Below are 25,345 nucleotides of genomic sequence, written 5' to 3'. Positions count from 1 at the left end.
ATACTATCACTAGTCAATAATACATGGTGTTATACTATCACTAGTCAATAATACATGGTGTTACTATCACTAGTCAATAATACATGGTGTTATACTATCACTAGTCAATAATACATGGTGTTATACTATCACTAGTCAATAATACACAGTGTTATACTATCACTAGTCAATAATACACAGTGTTATACTATCACTAGTCAATAATACACAGTGCTATACTATCACTAGTCAATAATACATGGTGTTATACTATCACTAGTCAATAATACATGGTGTTATACTATCACTAGTCAATAATACATGGTGCTACACTATCACTAGTCAATAATACACAGTGCTATACTATCACTAGTCAATAATACATGGTGTTATACTATCACTAGTCAATAATACATGGTGTTATACTATCACTAGTCAATAATACACAGTGCTATACTATCACTAGTCAATAATACACTGTGCTACACTATCATTAGCCCATAATACACCGTGCTACACTATCATTAGCCCATAATACACCGTGCTACACTATCATTAGCCCATAATACACCGTGCTACACTATCATTAGCCCATAATACACCGTGCTACACTATCTCTAGCCCATAATACACCGTGCTACACTATCATTAGCTCATAATACACCGTGCTACACTATCATTAGCTCATAATACACCGTGCTACACTATCACTAGCCCATAATACACCGTGCTACACTATCATTAGCCCATAATACACCGTGCTACACTATCACTAGTCCATAATACACCGTGCTACACTATCATTAGCCCATAATACACCGTGCTACACTATCATTAGCCCATAATACACCGTGCTACACTATCTCTAGCCCATAATACACTGTGCTACACTATCATTAGCTCATAATACACCGTGCTACACTATCATTAGCTCATAATACACCGTGCTACACTATCTCTAGCCCATAATACACCGTGCTACACTATCATTAGCCAATCGTCAGAATGCGGTCTCTTCTCTTTCTTTGACTTTTTAATCCCTGTTCCTTCCCTTCCGTGCTCCCCTCCCTCCATTCCCCCGTTCGTTCCTCTTTTCGCCGTTTCCTTATTGCCTTCGCCTATGAGGAAAGAGAGAGCAGTTAGGAAGTAGCACCGCAGTGAATACACTGTAATTCTGACCCGTGTTCCACTATTAGTTCCATTAGTCTATTACAGCCCGCAGCCGTAGAGCCGCTTCACCACTGTCGCGCCGCAGATACACTCTCTTTTCAAATCTTACCAGCAACATTCATTATCTATTTGCCTGCGCAGTGCAATGGATTTTTAACCGGGCTTTCTACCTATCTAATATCACAGAGCAGCAGAGCCTGCAGTGACCGGACAGGCAGCGGTACACCAAGGTACCAATCAATACGACTGGAGACTTCAGAGAAAGGATATATATATAGTTGCCTATAGCTGCTACGAGGAAAAACGTCGCGGAGAAGGAGGCTGGAATTATGAAGGTATGCCGTTGAAACAAATGTGCATTTAGTTTTTTTGTTTGAGGCTATTTTGTAATCTATTTGCCGTAGTTACCATGTTTCACCATGTATTCAACAAGACGCGTTCTGCTCTATTCAGAACATGCCTACTAGGTTACTTACTTTGTTATTGCTCTGCTGCCATAATAAAGAAAGCAAGGTTAGACTATTAGGGGATCCATTTATGCGAGAGGCTATTGTGCTCCACAACGCTGCATTTGCCCAGGTCCGATCAATCTCGCCGTTTACTCGCTATTTAACCATATAGATGTAGACTACCACGAGTCCATACGCTCTCTGCTGCTAAAACGCTCCCCGGTGCCACTAGCTCCTCAGAAGGCTTTTCCAAATGAACCAGCTGGTGTCTTCAACACATCTGGCCGAGGATTACCAAGCATTTATTTACACTACTGATTTACACCACAGCCAACATAACTCCGTATTGGATTAGCCCGCAGCAGCGTATGTGGGCATGGTATTATTGCTAATCTGTTTGGCCCAGAGGCCATGTGATAGTACATAGTCCGCCTGCCCTGTGATAGTAACTAGTCTGCCTGCCCTGTGATAGTAACTAGTCTGCCTGCCCTGTGATAGTACATAGTCTGCCTGCCCTGTGATAGTACATAGTCTGCCTGCCCTGTGATAGTACAGTCTGTTTGCCCTGTGATAGTACATAGTCTGCCTGCCCTGTGATAGTACATAGTCTGCCTGCCCTGTGATAGTAACTAGTCTGCCTGCCCTGTGATAGTAACTAGTCTGCCTGCCCTGTGATAGTACATAGTCTGCCTGCCCTGTGATAGTACATAGTCTGCCTGCCCTGTGATAGTACAGTCTGTTTGCCCTGTGATAGTACATAGTCTGCCTGCCCTGTGATAGTAACTAGTCTGCCTGCCCTGTGATAGTAACTAGTCTGCCTGCCCTGTGATAGTACATAGTCTGTCTGCTCTGTAGATAGTCTGCCTGCCCTGTGTAACTAGTCTGCCTGCCCTGTGATAGTACATAGTCTGCCTGCCCTGTGATAGTAACTAGTCTGCCTGCCCTGTGATAGTACATAGTCTGTTTGCCCTGTGATAGTAACTAGTCTGTTTGCCCTGTGATAGTAACTAGTCTGCCTGCCCTGTGATAGTACATAGTCTGCCTGCCCTGTGATAGTACATAGTCTGCCTGCCCTGTGATAGTACAGTCTGTTTGCCCTGTGATAGTACATAGTCTGCCTGCCCTGTGATAGTAACTAGTCTGCCTGCCCTGTGATAGTAACTAGTCTGCCTGCCCTGTGATAGTACATAGTCTGTCTGCTCTGTGATAGTAACTAGTCTGCCCTGTGATAGTACTTAGTCTGCCTGCCCTGTGATAGTAACTAGTCTGCCCTGTGATAGTACTTAGTCTGTCTGCCCTGCGATAGTAACTAGTCTGCCCTGTGATAGTACTTAGTCTGTATGCCCTGTGATAGTACATAGTCTGCCTGCCCTGTGATAGTACATAGTCTGTTTGCCCTGTGATAGTACATAGTCCACCTGCCCTGTGATAATACATAGTCTGCCTGCCCTGTGATAGTACATAGTCTGTTTGCCCTGTGATAGTACATAGTCTGTTTGCCCTGTGATAGTACATAGTCTGTTTGCCCTGTGATAGTACAGTCTGCCTGCCCTGTGATAGTACATAGTCTGTTTGCCCTGTGATAGTACATAGTCTGTTTGCCCTGTGATAGTACATAGTCTGTTTGCCCTGTGATAGTACATAGTCCGCCTGCCCTGTGATAATACATAGTCTGCCTGCCCTGTGATAGTACAGTCTGCCCTGTGACAGTACTTAGTCTGTCTGCCCTGTGATAGTACAGTCTGCCTGCCCTGTGATAGTACATAGTCTGCCTGCCCTGTGATAGTACATAGTCTGTTTGCCCTGTGATAGTAACTCGTCTGCCTGCCCTGTGATATTAACTAGTCTGCCTGCCCTGTGATAGTAACTAGTCTGCCTGCCCTGTGATAGTAACTAGTCTGCCTGCCCTGTGATATTAACTAGTCTGCCTGCTGTGTGATAGTCACTAGTCTGCCTGCCGTGTGTTAGTAACTAGTCTGCCCTGTGATAGTACTTAGTCTGTCTGCCCTGTGATAGTACATAGTCTGCCTGCCCTGTGATAGTACATAGTCTGCCTGCCCTGTGATAGTACATAGTCTGCCTGCCCTGTGATAGTACATAGTCTGCCTGCCCTGTGATAGTACATAGTCTGCCTGCCCTGTGATAGTACAGTCTGTTTGCCCTGTGATAGTACATAGTCCACCTGCCCTGTGATAATACATAGTCTGCCTGCCCTGTGATAGTACATAGTCTGTTTGCCCTGTGATAGTACATAGTCTGTTTGCCCTGTGATAGTACATAGTCTGTTTGCCCTGTGATAGTACAGTCTGCCTGCCCTGTGATAGTACATAGTCTGTTTGCCCTGTGCTAGTACATAGTCTGTTTGCCCTGTGATAGTACATAGTCTGTTTGCCCTGTGATAGTACATAGTCCGCCTGCCCTGTGATAATACATAGTCTGCCTGCCCTGTGATAGTACAGTCTGCCCTGTGACAGTACTTAGTCTGTCTGCCCTGTGATAGTACAGTCTGCCTGCCCTGTGATAGTACATAGTCTGCCTGCCCTGTGATAGTACATAGTCTGTTTGCCCTGTGATAGTAACTTGTCTGCCTGCCCTGTGATATTAACTAGTCTGCCTGCCCTGTGATAGTAACTAGTCTGCCTGCCCTGTGATAGTAACTAGTCTGCCTGCCCTGTGATATTAACTAGTCTGCCTGCTGTGTGATAGTCACTAGTCTGCCTGCCGTGTGTTAGTAACTAGTCTGCCCTGTGATAGTACTTAGTCTGTCTGCCCTGTGATAGTACATAGTCTGCCTGCCCTGTGATAGTACATAGTCTGCCTGCCCTGTGATAGTACATAGTCTGCCTGCCCTGTGATAGTACATAGTCTGCCTGCCCTGTGATAGTACATAGTCTGCCTGCCCTGTGATAGTACAGTCTGTTTGCCCTGTGATAGTAGCTAGTCTGCCTGCCCTGTGATAGTAACTAGTCTGCCTGCCCTGTGACAGTACATAGTCTGCCTGCCCTGTGATAGTACATAGTCTGCCTGCCCTGTGATAGTACATAGTCCGCCTGCCCTGTGATAATACATAGTCTGCCTGCCCTGTGATAGGACAGTCTGTCTGCTCTGTGATAGTAACTAGTCTGCCCTGTGATAGTACATAGTCTGCCTGCCCTGTGATAGTACAGTCTGCCTGCCCTGTGATAGTAACTAGTCTGCCCTGTGATAGTACTTAGTCTGTCTGCCCTGTGATAGTACAGTCTGCCTGCCCTGTGATAGTACATAGTCTGTTTGCCCTGTGATAGTAACTCGTCTGCCTGCCCTGTGATATTAACTAGTCTGCCTGCCCTGTGATATTAACTAGTCTGCCTGCCCTGTGATAGTAACTCGTCTGCCTGCCCTGTGATATTAACTAGTCTGCCTGCCCTGTGATAGTAACTAGTCTGCCTGCCCTGTGATATTAACTAGTCTGCCTGCTGTGTGATAGTAACTAGTCTGCCCTGTGATAGTACTTAGTCTGCCTGCCCTGTGATATTAACTAGTCTGCCTGCTGTGTGATAGTCACTAGTCTGCCTGCCCTGTGATAGTAACTAGTCTGCCCTGTGATAGTACTTAGTCTGTCTGCCCTGTGATAGTACAGTCTGCCTGCCCTGTGATAGTAACTAGTCTGCCCTGTGATAGTACTTAGTCTGCCTGCCCTGTGATAGTACATAGTCTGCCTGCCCTGTGATAGTACAGTCTGTTTGCCCTGTGATAGTACATAGTCTGCCTGCCCTGTGATAGTACATAGTCTGCCTGCCCTGTGATAGTAACTAGTCTGCCTGCCCTGTGATAGTAACTAGTCTGCCTGCCCTGTGATAGTAACTAGTCTGCCTGCCCTGTGATAGTAACTAGTCTGCCTGCCCTGTGATAGTACATAGTCTGTCTGCTCTGTGATAGTAACTAGTCTGCCCTGTGATAGTACTTAGTCTGCCTGCCCTGTGATAGTAACTAGTCTGCCCTGTGATAGTACTTAGTCTGTCTGCCCTGTGATAGTAACTAGTCTGCCCTGTGATAGTAGTCTGTTTGCCCTGTGATAGTCTGTCCATGCCCTGTGATAATACATAGTCTGCCTGCCCTGTGATAGTACATAGTCTGTTTGCCCTGTGATAGTACATAGTCCACCTGCCCTGTGATAATAGTCTGTTTGCCCATACAGTCTGCCTGCCCTGTGATAGTACATAGTCTGTTTGCCCTGTGATAGTACATAGTCTGTTTGCCCTGTGATAGTACATAGTCTGTTTGCCCTGTGATAGTACATAGTCTGCCTGCCCTGTGATAGTACATAGTCTGCCTGCCCTGTGATAGTACATAGTCTGTCTTTGCCCTGTGATAGTATAGTACATAGTCTGCCTGCCCTGTGATTAGTCTGTTTCTGCCTGCCTGTGATATTAACTAGTCTGCCTGCCATGTGATAGTAACTGCCCTGTGATAGTAACTAGTCTGCCTGCCCTGTGATAGTAACTAGTCTGCCTGCTCTGTGATAGTCACTAGTCTGCCTGCCCTGTGATAGTAACTAGTCTGCCCTGTGACAGTACTTAGTCTGTCTGCCCTGTGATAGTACAGTCTGCCTGCCCTGTGATAGTACATAGTCTGCCTGCCCTGTGATTGTACATAGTCTGCCTGCCCTGTGATAGTAACATAGTCTGCCTGCCCTGTGATATTAAATAGTCTGCCTGCCCTGTGATAGTACATAGTCTGCCTGCCCTGTGATAGTACAGTCTGTTTGCCCTGTGATAGTAACTAGTCTGCCTGCCCTGTGATAGTAACTAGTCTGCCTGCCCTGTGACAGTACATAGTCTGCCTGCCCTGTGATAGTACATAGTCTGCCTGCCCTGTGATAGTACAGTCTGCCTGCCCTGTGATAATACATAGTCTGCCTGCCCTGTGATAGGACAGTCTGTCTGCTCTGTGATAGTAACTAGTCTGCCCTGTGATAGTACATAGTCTGCCTGCCCTGTGATAGTACAGTCTGCCTGCCCTGTGATAGTAACTAGTCTGCCCTGTGATAGTACTTAGTCTGTCTGCCCTGTGATAGTACAGTCTGCCTGCCCTGTGATAGTACATAGTCTGTTTGCCCTGTGATAGTAACTCGTCTGCCTGCCCTGTGATATTAACTAGTCTGCCTGCCCTGTGATAGTAACTAGTCTGCCTGCCCTGTGATAGTAACTAGTCTGCCTGCCCTGTGATAGTACATAGTCTGTTTGCCCTGTGATAGTAACTAGTCTGCCTGCCCTGTGATATTAACTAGTCTGCCTGCCCTGTGATAGTACTTAGTCTGTCTGCCCTGTGATATTAACTAGTCTGCCTGCTGTGTGATAGTAACTAGTCTGCCCTGTGATAGTACTTAGTCTGCCTGCCCTGTGATATTAACTAGTCTGCCTGCTGTGTGATAGTCACTAGTCTGCCTGCCCTGTGATAGTAACTAGTCTGCCCTGTGATAGTACTTAGTCTGTCTGCCCTGTGATAGTACAGTCTGCCTGCCCTGTGATAGTAACTAGTCTGCCCTGTGATAGTACTTAGTCTGTCTGCCCTGTGATAGTACAGTCTGCCTGCCCTGTGATAGTAACTAGTCTGCCCTGTGATAGTACTTAGTCTGTCTGCCCTGTGATAGTACAGTCTGCCTGCCCTGTGATAGTAACTAGTCTGCCCTGTGATAGTAACTAGTCTGCCTGCCCTGTGATAGTACATAGTCTGTTTGCCCTGTGATAGTACAGTCTGTTTGCCCTGTGATAGTAACTAGTCTGCCTGCCCTGTGATAGTAACTAGTCTGCCTGCCCTGTGACAGTACATAGTCTGCCTGCCCTGTGATAGTACATAGTCTGCCTGCCCTGTGATAGTACATAGTCCGCCTGCCCTGTGATAATAACTAGTCTGCCTGCCCTGTGATAGGACAGTCTGTCTGCTCTGTGATAGTAACTAGTCTGCCCTGTGATAGTACATAGTCTGCCTGCCCTGTGATAGTACAGTCTGCCTGCCCTGTGATAGTAACTAGTCTGCCCTGTGATAGTACTTAGTCTGTCTGCCCTGTGATAGTACAGTCTGCCTGCCCTGTGATAGTAACTAGTCTGCCCTGTGATAGTACTTAGTCTGTCTGCCCTGTGATAGTACAGTCTGCCTGACCTGTGATAGTACATAGTCTGTTTGCCCTGTGATAGTAACTCGTCTGCCTGCCCTGTGATATTAACTAGTCTGCCTGCCCTGTGATAGTAACTAGTCTGCCTGCCCTGTGATAGTACAGTCTTTTTGCCCTGTGATAGTAACTCGTCTGCCTGCCCTGTGATAGTAACTAGTCTGCCTGCCCTGTGATAGTAACTAGTCTGCCTGCCCTGTGATAGTAACTAGTCTGCCTGCCCTGTGATAGTAACTAGTCTGCCTGCCCTGTGATAGTAACTAGTCTGCCTGCCCTGTGATAGTAACTAGTCTGCCTGCCCTGTGATATTAACTAGTCTGCCTGCTGTGTGATAGTCACTAGTCTGCCTGCCCTGTGATAGTAACTAGTCTGCCCTGTGATAGTACTTAGTCTGCCTGCCCTGTGATAGTAACTAGTCTGCCCTGTGATAGTAACTAGTCTGCCCTGTGATAGTACTTAGTCTGTTTGCCCTGTGATAGTAACTAGTCTGCCTGCCCTGTGATAGTAACTAGTCTGCCTACCCTGTGATGGTAACTAGTCTGCCTGCCCTGTGATAGTAACTAGTCTGCCTGCCCTGTGATAGTAACTAGTGTGCCTGCCCTGTGATAGTAACTAGTCTGCCTGCCCTGTGATAGTAACTAGTCTGCCTGCCCTGTGATAGTAACTAGTCTGCCTGCCCTGTGATAGTAACTAGTCTGCCTGCCCTGTGATAGTAACTAGTCTGCCTGCCCTGTGATATTAACTAGTCTGCCTGCTGTGTGATAGTCACTAGTCTGCCTGCCCTGTGATAGTAACTAGTCTGCCTGCCCTGTGATAGTAACTAGTCTGCCTGCCCTATGATAGTAACTAGTCTGCCTGCCCTGTGATAGTAACTAGTCTGCCTGCCCTGTGATAGTGGATAGTCTGCCTGCCCTGTGATAGTAACTAGTCTGCCTGCCCTGTGATATTAACTAGTCTGCCTGCTGTGTGATAGTCACTAGTCTGCCTGCCCTGTGATAGTAACTAGTCTGCCTGCCCTGTGATAGTAACTAGTCTGCCTGCCCTGTGATAGTAACTAGTCTGCCTGCCCTGTGATAGTAACTAGTCTGCCTGCCCTGTGATATTAACTAGTCTGCCTGCTGTGTGATAGTCACTAGTCTGCCTGCCCTGTGATAGTAACTAGTCTGCCTGCCCTGTGATAGTAACTAGTCTGCCTGCCCTGTGATAGTACAGATAGTCACTAGTCTGCCTGCCCTGATAGTATCTAGTCTGCCCTGTGATAACTAGTCTGCCTGCCCTGTGATAGTGATAGTCACTAGTCTGCCTGCCCTGTGATAGTGGATAGTCTGCCTGCCCTGTGATATTAACTAGTCTGCCCTGTGATAGTCACTAGTCTGCCTGCCCTGTGATAGTAACTAGTCTGCCTGCCCTGTGATAGTAACTAGTCTGCCCTGTGATAGCTAGTCTGCCCTGTGATAGTGGATACTGTCTGTAACTATTCTGCCCTGTGATAGTAACTAGTCTGCCTGCCCTGTGATAGTAACTAGTCTGCCTGCCCTGTGATATTAACTAGTCTGCCTGCTGTGTGATAGTCACTAGTCTGCCTGCCCTGTGATAGTAACTAGTCTGCCTGCCCTGTGATAGTAACTAGTCTGCCTGCCCTGTGATAGTACAGTCTGCCTGCTCTGTGATAGTCACTAGTCTGCCTGCCCTGTGATAGTATCTAGTCTGCCCTGTGATAGTCACTAGTCTGCCTGCCCTGTGATAGTAACTAGTCTGCCCTGTGATAGTCACTAGTCTGCCTGCCCTGTGATAGTGGATAGTCTGCCTGCCCTGTGATAGTAACTAGTCTGCCCTGTGACAGTCACTAGTCTGCCTGCCCTGTGATAGTAACTAGTCTGCCCTGTGATAGTCACTAGTCTGCCTGCCCTGTGATAGTAACTAGTCTGCCCTGTGATAGTCACTAGTCTGCCTGCCCTGTGATAGTAACTAGTCTGCCCTGTGATAGTAACTAGTCTGCCCTGTGATAGTCACTAGTCTGCCTGCCCTGTGATAGTAACTAGTCTGCCCTGTGATAGTCACTAGTCTGCCTGCCCTGTGATAGTAACTAGTCTGCCCTGTGATAGTAACTAGTCTGCCCTGTGATAGTCACTAGTCTGCCTGCCCTGTGATAGTAACTAGTCTGCCCTGTGATAGTCACTAGTCTGCCTGCCCTGTGATAGTAACTAGTCTGCCCTGTGATAGTCACTAGTCTGCCTGCCCTGTGATAGTGGATAGTCTGCTTGCTGTGTGATAGTAACTACTCTGCCTGCTGTGTGATAGTAACTAGTCTGCCTGCCCTGTGATAGTAACTAGTCTGCCTGCCCTGTGATAGTAACTAGTCTGCCTGCCCTGTGATATTAACTAGTCTGCCTGCTGTGTGATAGTCACTAGTCTGCCTGCCCTGTGATAGTAACTAGTCTGCCTGCCCTGTGATAGTAACTAGTCTGCCTGCCCTGTGGTAGTACAGTCTGCCTGCTCTGTGATAGTCACTAGTCTGCCTGCCCTGTGATAGTATCTAGTCTGCCCTGTGATAGTCACTAGTCTGCCTGCCCTGTGATAGTAACTAGTCTGCCCTGTGATAGTCACTAGTCTGCCTGCCCTGTGATAGTGGATAGTCTGCCTGCCCTGTGATATTAACTAGTCTGCCCTGTGATAGTCACTAGTCTGCCCTGTGATAGTCACTAGTCTGCCTGCCCTGTGATAGTCACTAGTCTGCCAGCCCTGTGATAGTAACTAGTCTGCCCTGTGATAGTCACTAGTCTGCCTGCCCTGTGATAGTAACTAGTCTGCCCTGTGATAGTCACTAGTCTGCCTGCCCTGTGATAGTAACTAGTCCAATTTGTAAGTCGCTCTGGATAAGAGCGTCTGCTAAATGACTTAAATGTAAATGTAAATGTAGTCTGCCCTGTGATAGTCACTAGTCTGCCTGCCCTGTGATAGTGGATAGTCTGCTTGCTGTGTGATAGTTACTACTCTGCCTGCTGTGTGATAGTAACTAGTCTGCCTGCCCTGTGATAGTAACTAGTCTGCCTGCCCTGTGATAGTAACTAGTCTGCCTGCCCTGTGATAGTAACTAGTCTGCCTGCCCTGTGATAGTAACTAGTCTGCCTGCCCTGTGATAGTAACTAGTCTGCCTGCCGTGTGATCGTAACTAGTCTGCCCTGTGATAGTAACTAGTCTGCCTGCTGTGTGATAGTAACTAGTCTGCCTGCCCTGTGATAGTAACTAGTCTGTCCTGTGATAGTACAGTCTGCCTGCTGTGTGATAGTAACTAGTCTACCTGCCCTGTGATAGTAACTAGTCTGCCTGCTGTGTGATAGTAACTAGTCTACCTGCCCTGTGATAGTAACTAGTCTGCCTGTCCTGTGATAGTAACTAGTCTGCCTGCCCTGTGATAGTAACTAGTCTGCCTGTCCTGTGATAGTAACTAGTCTGCCTGCTGTGTGATAGTAACTAGTCTGCCTGCCCTGTGATAGTAACTAGTCTGCCTGTCCTGTGATAGTAACTAGTCTGCCCTGTGATAGTAACTAGTCTGCCTGCCCTGTGATATTAACTAGTCTGCCTGCTGTGTGATAGTCACTAGTCTGCCCTGTGATAGTAACTAGTCTGCCTGCCCTGTGATAGTGGATAGTCTGCCTGCCCTGTGATAGTAACTAGTCTGCCTGCCCTGTGATAGTGGATAGTATGCCTGCCCTGTGATAGTAACGAGTCTGCCTGCCCTGTGATAGTAACTAGTCTGCCTGTCCTGTGATAGTAACTAGTCTGCCTGCCCTGTGATAGTAACTAGTCTGCCTGCCCTGTGATAGTAACTAGTCTGCCTGCCCTGTGATATTAACTAGTCTGCCTGCTGTGTGATAGTCACTAGTCTGCCCTGTGATAGTAACTAGTCTGCCTGCCCTGTAATAGTGGATAGTCTGCCTGCCCTGTGATAGTAACTAGTCTGCCTGCCCTGTGATAGTGGATAGTCTGCCTGCCCTGTGATAGTAACTAGTCTGCCTGCCCTGTGATAGTAACTAGTCTGCCTGTCCTGTGATAGTAACTAGTCTGCCTGCCCTGTGATAGTAACTAGTCTGCCTGCTGTGTGATAGTCACTAGTCTGCCTGCTGTGTGATAGTACAGTCTGCCGTGTTTCTTACAAATATCTGTGAATGTGCTCTAGACGTGCTCTGTGTGTGTGTGTGTATGCGAAAGGGAGAGTGTATGTCATGTTTTGTCATTGATTATCATGCCTTGTCCCTGTTCTTCTCCTTCTATTCGTTTCCCTCTGTTGGTCTTATTAGGTTCTTTCCCTCTTTCTATCCCTCTCTCTCCCCCTCCCTCTCTCACTCTCCCGCTCTCTCTTCTCTCTATCGTTCCGTTCCTGCTCCCAGCTGTTCCTATTCCCCTAATCAATCATTTAGTCTTCCCACACCTGTTCCCGATCCTTTTCCCTGATTAGAGTCCCTATTTCTCTCCTTGTTATTCGTTTCTGCCCTGTCGGTTCCTTGTCTAGAATTCACCGTGCTGTGTTTGTGTATCGCCCTGTCGTGTCGTGTTTTCCTCAGATGCTGCGTGGTGAGCAGGTGTCTGAGTCTGTTTGGTTCAAGTGCCTTCCCGAGGCAACCTGCTGTTCACCTGCTGTTCAAGATCGAGTCTCCAGTTTGTCCTCGTCATTTCGAGTGAAAGTTGTGTTTTTTGATTGTATTTACTTTACTGGATTAAAGACTCTGTTTTCGCCAAGTCGCTTTTGGGTCCTCTTTCACCTGCATGACAGAAGGAACCGACCAAGGAATGGACCCAGCGACTTCAGACGCTCGTTACACTGCCGTCGAGATCCAAGGAGCCATGCTCGGCAGACACGAGCAGGAATTGTCTGCTGCTCGCCATGCCGTGGAGAACCTGGCCGCTCAGGTTTCCGACCTCTCTGGACAGTTCCAGAGTCTTCGTCTCGTGCCACCTGTTACTTCCTGGCCTGCCGAGCCTCCAGAACCTAGGGTTAATAACCCACCTTGCTACTCCGGGCAGCCCACTGAGTGCCGCTCCTTTCTCACGCAGTGTGAGATTGTGTTCTCTCTCCAACCCAACACATACTCTAGAGAGAGAGCTCGGGTTGCTTACGTCATTTCACTCCTTACTGGCCGGGCTCGAGAATGGGGCACAGCTATCTGGGAGGCAAGGGCTGATTGCTCTAACAAGTACCAGAACTTTAAAGAGGAGATGATTCGGGTTTTTGACCGTTCAGTTTTTGGTAGGGAGGCTTCTAGGGCCCTGGCTTCCCTATGCCAAGGTGAACGGTCCATAACGGATTATTCTATTGAGTTTCGCACTCTTGCTGCCTCTAGTGAGTGGAACGAGCCGGCGCTGCTCGCTCGTTTTCTGGAGGGACTCCACGCAGTGGTTAAGGATGAGATTCTCTCCCGGGAGGTTCCTTCAGATGTGGACTCTTTGATTGCTCTCGCCATCCGCATAGAACGACGGGTAGATCTTCGTCACCGGGCTCGTGGAAGAGAGCTCGCATCAACGGTGTTTCCCTGCTCCGCATCGCAACCATCTCCCTCCTCTGGCTCAGAGACTGAGCCCATGCAGCTGGGAGGGATTCGCATCTCGACTAAGGAGAGGGAACGGAGGATCACCAACCGCCTGTGCCTCTATTGCGGAGTTGCTGGACATTTTGTTAATTCATGTCCAGTAAAGCCAGAGCTCATCTGTAAGCGGAGGGCTACAGGTGAGCGCAACTACTCAAGTCTCTCCATCAAAATCCTGTACTACTTTGTCGGTCCATCTACGCTGGACCGGTTCGGGTGCTACATGTAGTGCCTTGATAGACTCTGGGGCTGAGGGTTGTTTCATGGACGAAGCATGGGTTCGGAAACATGACATTCCTTTCAGAGAGTTAGAGAAGCCTACGCCCATGTTCGCCTTAGATGGTAGTCATCTTCCCAGTATCAGATTTGAGACACTACCTTTAACCCTCACAGTATCTGGTAACCACAGTGAGACTATTTCTTTTTTGATTTTTCGTTCACCGTTTACACCTGTTGTTTTGGGTCATCCCTGGCTAGTATGTCATAATCCTTCTATTAATTGGTCTAGTAATTCTATCCTATCCTGGAACGTTTCTTGTCATGTGAAGTGTTTAATGTCTGCCATCCCTCCCGTTTCTTCTGTCCCTACTTCTCAGGAGGAACCTGGCGATTTGACAGGAGTGCCGGAGGAATATCATGATCTGCGCACGGTCTTCAGTCGGTCCCGAGCCAACTCCCTTCCTCCTCACCGGTCGTATGATTGTAGTATTGATCTCCTTCCGGGGACCACTCCTCCTCGGGGTAGACTATACTCTCTGTCGGCTCCCGAACGTAAGGCTCTCAAGGATTATTTGTCTGTGTCTCTTGACGCCGGTACCATAGTGCCTTCTTCCTCTCCGGCCGGGGCGGGGTTCTTTTTGTTAAGAAGAAGGACGGTACTCTGCGCCCCTGCGTGGATTATCGAGGGCTGAATGACATAACGGTTAAGAATCGTTATCCGCTTCCCCTTATGTCATCAGCCTTCGAGATTCTGCAGGGAGCCAGGTGCTTTACTAAGTTGGACCTTCGTAACGCTTACCATCTCGTGCGCATCAGAGAGGGGGACGAGTGGAAAACGGCGTTTAACACTCCGTTAGGGCATTTTGAGTACCGGGTTCTGCCGTTTGGTCTCGCCAATGCGCCAGCTGTTTTTCAGGCATTAGTTAATGATGTTCTGAGAGACATGCTGAACATCTTTGTTTTTGTCTATCTTGACGATATCCTGATTTTTTCTCCGTCACTCGAGATTCATGTTCAGCACGTTCGACGTGTTCTACAGCGCCTTTTAGAGAATTGTCTCTACGTAAAGGCTGAGAAGTGCTCTTTTCATGTCTCCTCCGTTACTTTTCTCGGTTCCGTTATTTCCGCTGAAGGCATTCAGATGGATTCCGCTAAGGTCCAAGCTGTCAGTGATTGGCCCGTTCCAAGGTCACGTGTCGAGTTGCAGCGCTTTTTAGGTTTCGCTAATTTCTATCGGCGTTTCATTCGTAATTTCGGTCAAGTTGCTGCCCCTCTCACAGCTCTTACTTCTGTCAAGACGTGTTTTAAGTGGTCCGGTTCCGCCCAGGGAGCTTTTGATCTTCTAAAAGAACGTTTTACGTCCGCTCCTATCCTCGTTACTCCTGACGTCACTAGACAATTCATTGTCGAGGTTGACGCTTCAGAGGTAGGCGTGGGAGCCATTCTATCCCAGCGCTTCCAGTCTGACGATAAGGTTCATCCTTGCGCTTATTTTTCTCATCGCCTGTCGCCATCTGAGCGCAACTATGATGTGGGTATCCGTGAACTGCTCGCCATCCGCTTAGCCCTAGGCGAATGGCGACAGTGGTTGGAGGGGGCGACCGTTCCTTTTGTCGTTTGGACAGACCATAAGAACCTTGAGTACATCCGTTCTGCCAAACGACTTAATGCCCGTCAAGCTCGTTGGGCGTTGTTTTTCGCTCGTTTCGAGTTTGTGATTTCTTACCGTCCGGGTAGCAAGAACACCAAGCCTGATGCCTTATCCCGTCTGTTTAGTTCTTCTGTGGCTTCTACTGATCCCGAGGGGATTCTTCCTTATGGGCGTGTTGTCGGGTTAACAGTCTGGGAATTGAAAGACAGGTTAAGCAAGCACTCACGCACACTGCGTCGCCACGCGCTTGTCCTAGTAACCTCCTTTTCGTTCCTGTTTCCACTCGTCTGGCTGTTCTTCAGTGGGCTCACTCTGCCAAGTTAGCTGGTCATCCCGGTGTTCGAGGCACTCTTGCGTCTATTCGCCAGCGCTTTTGGTGGCCGACTCAGGAGCGTGACACGCGCCGTTTCGTGGCTGCTTGTTCGGACTGCGCGCAGACTAAGTCGGGTAACTCTCCTCCTGCCGGTCGTCTCAGACCGCTCCCCATTCCTTCTCGACCATGGTCTCACATCGCCCTAGACTTCATTACCGGTCTGCCTTTGTCTGCGGGGAAGACTGTGATTCTTACGGTTGTCGATAGGTTCTCTAAGGCGGCACATTTCATTCCCCTCGCTAAACTTCCTTCCGCTAAGGAGACGGCACAAATCATTATCGAGAATGTATTCAGAATTCATGGCCTCCCGTTAGACGCCGTTTCAGACAGAGGCCCGCAATTCACGTCACAGTTTTGGAGGGAGTTCTGTCGTTTGATTGGTGCGTCCGTCAGTCTCTCTTCCGGGTTTCATCCCCAGTCTAACGGTCAAGCAGAGAGGGCCAATCAGACGATTGGTCGCATACTACGCAGCCTTTCTTTCAGAAACCCTGCGTCTTGGGCAGAACAGCTCCCCTGGGCAGAATACGCTCACAATTCGCTTCCTTCGTCTGCTACCGGGTTATCTCCGTTTCAGAGTAGTCTGGGTTACCAGCCTCCTCTGTTCTCATCCCAGCTTGCCGAGTCCAGCGTTCCCTCCGCTCAAGCGTTTGTCCAACGTTGTGAGCGCACCTGGAGGAGGGTGAGGTCTGCACTTTGCCGTTACAGGGCACAGACTGTGAGAGCCGCCAATAAACGCAGGATTAAGAGTCCAAGGTATTGTTGCGGCCAGAGAGTGTGGCTTTCCACTCGCAACCTTCCTCTTACGACAGCTTCTCGTAAGTTGACTCCGCGGTTCATTGGTCCGTTCCGTGTCTCCCAGGTCGTCAATCCTGTCGCTGTGCGACTGCTTCTTCCGCGACATCTTCGTCGCGTCCATCCTGTCTTCCATGTCTCCTGTGTCAAGCCCTTTCTTCGCACTCCTGTTCGTCTTCCCCCCCCTCCCGTCCTTGTCGAGAGCGCACCTATTTACAAGGTACATAAGATCATGGACATGCGTTCTCGGGGACGGGGTCACCAATACTTAGTGGATTGGGAGGGTTACGGTCCTGAGGAGAGGAGTTGGGTTCCGTCTCGGGACGTGCTGGACCGTTCACTCATTGATGATTTCCTCCGTTGCCGCCAGGATTCCTCCTCGAGTGCGCCAGGAGGCGCTCGGTGAGTGGGGGGTACTGTCATGTTTTGTCATTGATTATCATGCCTTGTCCCTGTTCTTCTCCTTCTATTCGTTTCCCTCTGCTGGTCTTATTAGGTTCTTTCCCTCTTTCTATCCCTCTCTCTCCCCCTCCCTCTCTCACTCTCCCGCTCTCTCTTCTCTCTATCGTTCCGTTCCTGCTCCCAGCTGTTCCTATTCCCCTAATCAATCATTTAGTCTTCCCACACCTGTTCCCGATCCTTTTCCCTGATTAGAGTCCCTATTTCTCTCCTTGTTATTCGTTTCTGCCCTGTCGGTTCCTTGTCTAGAATTCACCGTGCTGTGTTTGTGTATCGCCCTGTCGTGTCGTGTTTTCCTCAGATGCTGCGTGGTGAGCAGGTGTCTGAGTCTGTTTGGTTCAAGTGCCTTCCCGAGGCAACCTGCTGTTCACCTGCTGTTCAAGATCGAGTCTCCAGTTTGTCCTCGTCATTTCGAGTGAAAGTTGTGTTTTTTGATTGTATTTACTTTACTGGATTAAAGACTCTGTTTTCGCCAAGTCGCTTTTGGGTCCTCTTTCACCTGCATGACAGTGTATGTGGGCTGAATGCTTGTGTTTTGTGTATGAGCAACCTGGTCTCAGAGCATTTTGTATTATTCTGTACATAAATCCGAATGCTCCATTTAGTATGATACAGTATGTTACATTCCTCATGGAATGTATTCATTTTTTTGATTTTCCATGATCCATTTCGTATGATACTGTTTGTTACTAATTACAATTCGTGTTATACCTTACCAATTTGTAAAATGTACATCAGGGCTTTTCTAGCTCAAGTCACTTGTCTAACACCGTTTTATAGAGCAAGGAACATTTCACAAAATAAACAGCATTATTACGATATTATCTCTGGTATTGAGAGTGGAAGGCTGCTGGTCTCTGATCACTGTATAATATCTCCTGCCGTTGTGTCCTTGAGCAAGGCACCCCCCTCCCCCACACAAAGTAAAATACTACACTGAAAGGCTACTGGGTGGTCGGTCAACCCTCCCATCTGGAGAGCTACTGCGTGGTCGGTCAAAACCCCATCTGGAGAGCCACTGGGTGAGCAAATGAGGTGAGAAGGGAGGTAAAGGCAAAAAAAAGGCCATTGTGGCAAAGTAAATACAATATAGCAAGTAAAACACTGGAATGGTAGATTTGCAATGGAAGAATGTGCAAAGTAGAAATAAAAATAATGGGGTGCAAAGGAGCAAAATAAATACATAAATAAATAAAATAAATACATTTGGGAAAGAGGTAGTTGTTTGGGCTAAATTATAGGTGGACTATGTACAGGTGCAGTAATCTGTGAGCTGCTCTGCCAGTTGGTGCTTAAAGGTAGTGAGGGAGATAGGTGTTTCCAGTTTCAGAGATTTTTGTAGTTCGTTCCAGTCATTGGCAGCAGAGAACTGGAAGGAGAGGCGGCCAAAGGAGGAATTGGTTTTGGGGGTGACTAGAGAGATATACCTGCTGGAGCGTGTGCTACAGGTGGGAGATGCTATGGTGACCAGCGAGCTGAGATAAGGGGGGACTTTACCTAGCAGGGTCTTGTAGATGACCTGGAGCCAGTGGGTTTGGCGACGAGTATGAAGCGAGGGCCAGCCAACGAGAGCGTACAGGTCGCAGTGGTGGGTAGTAAATGGGGCTTTGTTCACAGAACGGATGGCACTGTGAGAGACTGCATCCAATTTATTGAGTATTGGAGGCTATTTTGTAAATGACATCGCCCGAAGTCAAAGATAGGTAGGATGGTCAGTTTTACAAGGGTATGTTTGGCAGCATGAGTGGATGCTTTGTTGTGAAATAGGAAGCCAATTCTAGATTTAACTTTGGATTTGAGATGTTTGATGTGAGTCTGGGAGGAGAGTTTACAGTCTAACCAGACACCCAGGTATTTGTAGTTGTCCACGTATTCTAAGTCAGAGCCGTCCAGAGTAGTGACGTTGGACGGGCGGGCAGGTGCGGGCAGCGATCGTTTGAAGTATACAGAATGGTGTCGTCTGCGTCAGGTATCTGAGATTCTTTGGGTTGTTAGACGTCCGTAATATACGCCCCCACCCATCGACCCGAACCGTAAGTAAACCATCTGTCTTATGTAACCAGACCAAACATAACATATCATACTAAACAGAGTGTTCTTTCGGATTTACGTACAGAATAATACGAACTGCTCTGAGACCAGGTTGCAACGATCCGTGTAAAAGTCGCTCTGAACTGAAGGTCTACTGGTTCATTTGTACCCAACACGGTAACACTGAAAGTGTCGGTAAAGCTATGTCAGAGCAGAGAAGTGTCTGCAGTAAGTCGTAATCTGCCCTGCAGTAGTCATCCACAGAACGTGTATTAACCTATAATACAATAAGGCATTTAACCATTTATTTATCTTTTGTTGTTGTTGAATTTTACACAACCAATGAATGGGGGAGGTGGTTGCCGTATGCAGTGCATTATGGGGGAGGTGGTTGCCGTATGCAGTGCATTATGGGGGAGGTGGTTGCCGTATGCAGTGCATTATGGGGGAGGTGGTTGCCGTATGCAGTGCATTATGGGGGAGGTGGTTGCCGTATGCAGTGCATTATGGGGGAGGTGGTTGCCGTATGCAGTGCATTATGGGGGAGGTGGTTGCCGTATGCAGTGCATTATGGGGGAGGTGGTTGCCGTATGCAGTGCATTATGGGGGAGGTGGTTGCCGTATGCAGTGCATTATGGGGGAGTTGGTTGCCGTATGCAGTGCATTATGGGGGAGGTGGTTGCCGTATGCAGTGCATTATGGGGGAGGTGGTTGCCGTATGCAGTGCATTATGGGGGAGGTGGTTGCCGTATGCAGTGCATTATGGGGGAGGTGGTTGCCGTATGCAGTGCATTATGGGGGAGGTGGTTGCCGTATGCAGTGCATTATGGGGGAGGTGGTTGCCGTATGCAGTGCATTATGGGGGAGGTGGTTGCCGTATGCAGTGCATTATGGGGGAGGTGGTTGCCGTATGCAGTGCATTATGGGGGAGGTGGTTGCCGTATGCAGTGCATTATGGGGGAGGTGGTTGCCGTATGCAGTGCATTATGGGGGAGGTGGTTGCCGTATGCAGTGCATTATGGGGGAGGTGGTTGCTGTATGCAGTGCATTATGGGGGAGGTGGTTGCCGTATGCAGTGCATTATGGGGGAGGTGGTTGCCGTATGCAGTGCATTATGGGGGAGGTGGTTGCCGTATGCAGTGCATTATGGGGGAGGTGGTTGCCGTATGCAGTGCATTATGGGGGAGGTGGTTGCCGTATGCAGTGCATTATGGGGAGGTGGTTGCCGTATGCAGTGCATTATGGGGGAGGTGGTTGCCGTATGCAGTGCATTATGGGGGAGGTGGTTGCTGTATGCAGTGCATTATGGGGGAGGTGGTTGCCGTATGCAGTGCATTATGGGGAGGTGGTTGCCATATGCAGTGCATTATGGGGGAGGTGGTTGCCGTATGCAGTGCATTATGGGGGCGGTGGTTGCCGTATGCAGTGCATTATGGGGGAGGTGGTTGCCGTATGCAGTGCATTATGGGGAGGTGGTTACCGTATGCAGTGCATTATGGGGGAGGTGGTTGCCGTATGCAGTGCATTATGGGGGAGGTGGTTGCCGTATGCAGTGCATTATGGGGAAGGTGGTTGCCGTATGCAGTGCATTATGGGGGAGTTGGTTGCCGTATGCAGTGCATTATGGGGGAGGTGGTTGCTGTATGCAGTGCATTATGGGGGAGGTGGTTGCCGTATGCAGTGCATTATGGGGGAGGTGGTTGCTGTATGCAGTGCATTATGGGTAGGTGGCCTTATAGACGTGCTTCAGTACATACAGTGGATTCAGAAAGTATTCAGACCCCTTGACTTTTTCCACATTTTGTTAAATTACAGCCTTGTTCTAAAATGTATTAAATTAATGTTTTTCTTCATCAATCTACACACAATACCCCATAATGACAAAGCAAAAACAGGTTTTATGGTCAAAGGAATTGTCTGTAGAGACCTGAGACAGGATTGTGTCGAGGCACAGATCTGGGGAAGGGTACTAACAAAATTGTGCAGCATTGAAGTTCCCCAAGAACACAGTGGCCTCCATCATCAGTTCCTCTGAGGAGATGGGAGAACCTTCCAGAAGGACAACTATCTCTGCAGCACTCCACCAATCAGGCCTTTATGGTAGAGTGGCCAGACGGAAGCCCGCTTGGAGTTTGCCAAAAGGCACCTACAGACTCTCAGACCACGAGAAACAAGATTCTCTGGTCTGATGAAACCAAGATTAAACTCTTTGGCCTGAATGCAAAGCATCACGTTTAGAGAAAACCTGGCACCGTCCCTACGGTGAAGCATGGTGGTGGCAGCATCCCTACGGTGAAGCATGGTGGCAGCATCCCTACGGTGAAGCATGGTGGCAGCATCCCTACGGTGAAGCATGGTGGAGGCAGCATCATGTTGTGGGGATGTTTCTCAGCAGCAGGGACTGGGAGACTAGTCAGGATCGAGGGAAAGATGAACGGAGCAAAGAACAGAGAGTTCCTTGATGAAAGCCTTCTCAAGAGCGCTCAGGACCTCTGACTGGGGCGAAGGTTCACCTTCCAATAGGACAGCGACCCTAAGCACACAGCCAAGACAATGCAAGAGTGACTTTGGGACAAGTCTCTGAATGTCCTTGCGTGGCCCAGCCAGAGGCCGGACTTGAACCCGATCGAATATCTCTGGAGACCTCAAAATAGCTATGAATTGACGCTCCCCATCCAATCCAACAGAGCTTGAGAGGATCTACAGAGAAGAATGGGAGAAACTCCCCAAATACAGGTGTGCCACGTTTATAGCGTCATACCCAAGAAGACTCGAGGCTGTAATCTCTGCCAAAGGTACTTAAACAAAGTACTGAGTAAAGGGTCAGAATACTAATGCAAATGTGATATTTCAATGATTATTTTTATATACATTTGAAAATAAATCTAAAAACCTATTTTTGCTTTGACATTGTGATGTCATTATGGGGTATTGTGATGTCATTATGGGGTATTGTCATGTCATTATGGGGTATTGTGATGTCATTATGGGGTATTGTGATGTCATTATGGGGTATTGTGATGTCATTATGGGGTATTGTGATGTCATTATGGGGTATTGACATGTCATTATGGGGAATTATGATGTCATTACGGGGTATTGTGATGTCATTATGGGGTATTATGATGTAATTTATGGGGTATTGTGATGTCATTATGGGGTGTGTAGATTGATGAGGATAAAAACAATTTAATCCATTTTAGAATAAAGCTGTAATGTAACAAAATGTGAAAAAGTCAAGGGGTCTGAATACATTTCGAATGCTCTGTATATATACACACAAGTATGTGGACACCTCTTCAAATTAGTGGATTCGGCAATTTTATCCACACCTGTTGCTGACAGGTGTATAATTTCGAGCGCACAGCCATGCAATCTCCATAGACAAACATCGGCGGTAGAATGGCCTTCATAAGATGCCACCTTTCCAACAAGTCAGTTCATCAAATCTCAGCTCTGCTAAAGCTGCCCCGGTCAACTGTGGGTGCTGTTATTGTGAAGTGGAAATGTCTAGGAGCAACAACGGCTCAGCCGCGAAGTGGTAGGCCATACAAGCTCACAAAGAACTTGACTGAGCTGCACAGAGCCCTGACTTCAGCTCCATCGAACACCTTTTGGGATGAATTGTAACGCCGACTGCGAGCCAGGCCTAATCACTTGTGGATGAATGGAAACAAGTCCCTGCAGCAATGTTCCAACATCTAGTGGAAATCCTTTCCAGAAGAGTGGAATCCTTCCCAGAAGAGTGGAGGCTGTAATAGCAGCAAAGGGGGGGACCAACTCCATATTAATGCCCATGATTTTGCAATGAGATGTTGGATGAGCAGCTAACCACATACTTTTGGTCATGTAGGGTACGTGTCTGAAAGACAGGTCTATGTTTCTGGGTTATCTAACGATGTGATGTCCAATCAGATGCGAGGACAGTAGAGGGTCGTCCTTTATTATCCCTGCTTACACTGTCAGCATTTACCTGACCTATAGTCCTCCATTCACGCTTCCTCTCCTCTCCTCTCCTCTCCTCTCCTCTCCTCTCCTCTCCTCTCCTCTCCTCTCCTCTCCTCTCCTCTCCTCTCCTCTCCTCTCCTCTCCTCTCCTCTCCTCTCCCCTCCCCTCCCTTCCCCTCCTCTCCTCTCCACTCCTCTCCTCTCTTCTCTTTCAATACCATACCTACTCTGCTTTTCCTGACTAACAACCAATAATCTTTCCCCTCCATTCTGTTGTGTTCTTTTGTTTTCTACAGCACCAAAGCCCATACTAAATGGCTCTACATGACCTTACCTCTCAACAAGCAGCTCTCTCCTAAGATTCCCTACTATCTGATTGTTTTATTTGTCTTTGATAAGCCGGACCGGTGACCTAGTTATTGTCCCAACGTCTGCTTTATGAGTGTTCCTAGAAGGGTGTTGCCACATGCACGGCAACGTAGTCTGGTTCACTTCTCCATGTGAACCAGCTGGCTTATGATTGGCTTATGATTATGCAACCCTCAAACCGTAACAAAATGTTTGTTTCCATGAATCTATATGGATATGTGCTGCTTTATTGGGGGAAAGTTTTAGTTACAGTACTACAACTCTGATACTTTACAGTACTACGACTCTGATACTTTACAGTACAAGGACTCTGATACTTTACAGTACTACGACTCTGATACTTTACAGTACTACGACTCTGATACTTTACAGTACTACGACTCTGATACCTTACAGTACTACGACTCTGATACTTTACAGTACTAGGACTCTGATACTTTACAGTACTAGGACTCTGATACTTTACAGTACTACGACTCTGATACTTTACACTACTACGACTCTGATACTTTACAGTACTACGACTCTGATACTTTACAGGACTACGACTCTGATACTTTGATACTTTACAGTACTTTACAGTACTATGACTCTGATACTTTGATACTTTACAGTACTTTACAGTACTATGACTCTGTACTGTACTGCGCTCTACTCTACTGTACTGCGCTTTACTGTACTGCACTCTACTCTACTGTACTGCGCTCTGCTTTACTGTACTGCGCTCTACTCTACTGTACTGCGCTCTGTTTACTGTACTGCACTCTACTCTACTGTACTGTGCTCTGCTTTACTGTACTGCACTCTACTCTACTGTAGTGCACTCTACTCTACTGTACTGCGCTCTACTCTACTGTACTGTACTGCACTCTACTCTACTGTACTGCGCTCTACTCTACTGTACTGCGCTCTACTGTACTGTACTGTGCTCTACTCTACTGTACTGCGCTCTGCTTTACTGTACTGCGCTCTACTCTACTGTACTGTAGTGTGCTCTACTGTGCTCTACTGTACTGTGTTCTACTGTACTGTGCTGTACTGTGTTCTACTGTACTGTGTTCTACTGTGCTCTACTCTACTGTGCTCTACTGTACTGTGCTCTACTGTTCTGTGTTCTACTGTGCTATACTGTACTGTGTTTACATTACATTTAAGTCATTTAGCAGACGCTCTTATCCAGAGCGACTTACAAATTGGTGCATTCACCTTATGACATCCAGTGGGACAGTCACTTAACAATAGTGCATCTAAAACTTAGGGGGGGTGGGGTGAGAGGGATTACTTAACCTATCCTAGGTATTCCTTAAAGAGGTGGGGTTTCAGGTGTCTCCGGAAGGTGGTGATTGACTCCGCTGTCCTGGCGTCGTGAGGGAGTTTGTTCCACCATTGGGGGGCCAGGGCAGCGAACAGTTTTGACTGGGCTGAGCGGGAGCTGTACTTCCTCAGTGGTAGGGAGGCGAGCAGGCCAGAGGTGGATGAACGCAGTGCCCTTGTTTGGGTGTAGGGCCTGATCAGAGCCTGGAGGTACTGAGGTGCCGTTCCCCTCACAGCTCCATGGTCTTAGCTGTTACATACCTGATGATAGACTCTCAACGTAGGCAAGCACCATGGTCTTGTAGCGGACCATGGTCTTGAGCCCAGCCAAGTTCGGATGCGAGCTTCAACTGGAAGCCAGTGGAGAGAACGGAGGAGCGGGGTGACGTGAGAGAACTTGGGAAGGTTGAACACCAGACGGGCTGCGGCGTTCTGGATGAGTTGAAGGGGTTTAATGGCACAGGCAGGGAGCCCAGCCAACTGTGCTCTACTGTTCTGTGTTCTACTGTATTACTACTTTATAGATAGACTCTGTTACATACCTGATGAAGGTGTAGACTCTGTTACATACTAATATATAATAATAATATAATATATATGCCTGATGAAGGTGTACCTGATGAAGGTGTAGAATAGATAGACTCTGTTACATACCTGATGAAGGTGTAGAATAGATAGACTCTGTTACATACCTGATGAAGGTGTAGACTAGATAGACTCTGTTACATACCTGATGAAGGTGTAGAATAGATAGACTCTGTTACATACCTGATGAAGGTGTAGACTAGATAGACTCTGTTACATACCTGATGAAGGTGTAGACTAGATAGACTCTGTTACATACCTGATGAAGGTG

At 47.8% G+C, this 25,345-nt stretch overlaps 1 protein-coding gene across 3 annotated transcripts in view; it reads left to right on the top strand.

Annotated features, from left to right (window-relative positions):
• The first annotated feature begins 1,112 nt into the window (after positions 1–1,112).
• Positions 1,113–25,345, top strand: part of LOC124045454 (membrane-associated guanylate kinase, WW and PDZ domain-containing protein 3-like) — a 108,605-nt gene continuing 84,372 nt past the window's right edge. For all 3 annotated transcript variants that reach the window (XM_046364756.1, XM_046364755.1, XM_046364754.1), the window contains exon 1: positions 1,113–1,484. The gene's annotated coding sequence lies outside the window, so the exon portion shown is untranslated. The remainder of the gene's footprint in view (positions 1,485–25,345) is intronic.

The sequence above is a fragment of the Oncorhynchus gorbuscha genome, linkage group LG10, assembly GCF_021184085.1.
Source record: "Oncorhynchus gorbuscha isolate QuinsamMale2020 ecotype Even-year linkage group LG10, OgorEven_v1.0, whole genome shotgun sequence".
NCBI lineage: Eukaryota > Metazoa > Chordata > Actinopteri > Salmoniformes > Salmonidae > Oncorhynchus > Oncorhynchus gorbuscha.
The sequence above is the reverse complement of the archived record's forward strand: the minus strand, read 5'-3'. Positions and strand labels throughout refer to the sequence as shown.